The sequence below is a fragment of the Bison bison genome, unplaced genomic scaffold, assembly GCF_000754665.1.
Source record: "Bison bison bison isolate TAMUID 2011002044 unplaced genomic scaffold, Bison_UMD1.0 scf7180017864184, whole genome shotgun sequence".
In the NCBI taxonomy this organism is placed as follows: Eukaryota; Metazoa; Chordata; class Mammalia; order Artiodactyla; family Bovidae; genus Bison; species Bison bison.
Window position 1 is genome coordinate 581,716 of NW_011494756.1, and position 545 is coordinate 582,260.

Consider the following 545-nt stretch of genomic DNA (forward strand, 5'->3'; position numbering starts at 1 on the left):
CTTCAGAATGGACTGGTTGGATCTCCTTGCAGTCCAATGGACTCTCAAGAGTCTTCTCCAACACCACAGTTCAAAAGCATCAATTCTTCAGCGCTCAGCCTTCTTCACAGTCCAACTCTCACATCCATACATGACCACAGGAAAAACCATAGCCTTGACTAGACTGACCTTTTTTGGCAAAGTAATGTCTCTGCTTTTGAATTGCTATCTAGGTTGGTCATAACTTTCTTTCCAAGGAGTAAGCGTCTTTTAATTTCATGCATGCAATCACTATCTGCAGTGATTTTGGAGCCCAGAAAAATAAGTCTGACACTGTCTCCACTGTTTTCCCATCTATTTCCCATGAAGTGATGGGACCAGATGCCATGATCTTAGTTTTCTGAATGTTGAGCTTTAAGCCAACGTTTTCACTCTCCTCTTTCACTTTCATTAAGAGGCTCTTTAGTTCTTCTTTACTTTCTGCCATAAGGGTGGTATCATCTGCATATCTCAGGTTATTGATATTTCTCCCAGCAATCTTGATTCCAGCTTGTGCTTCTTCCAGC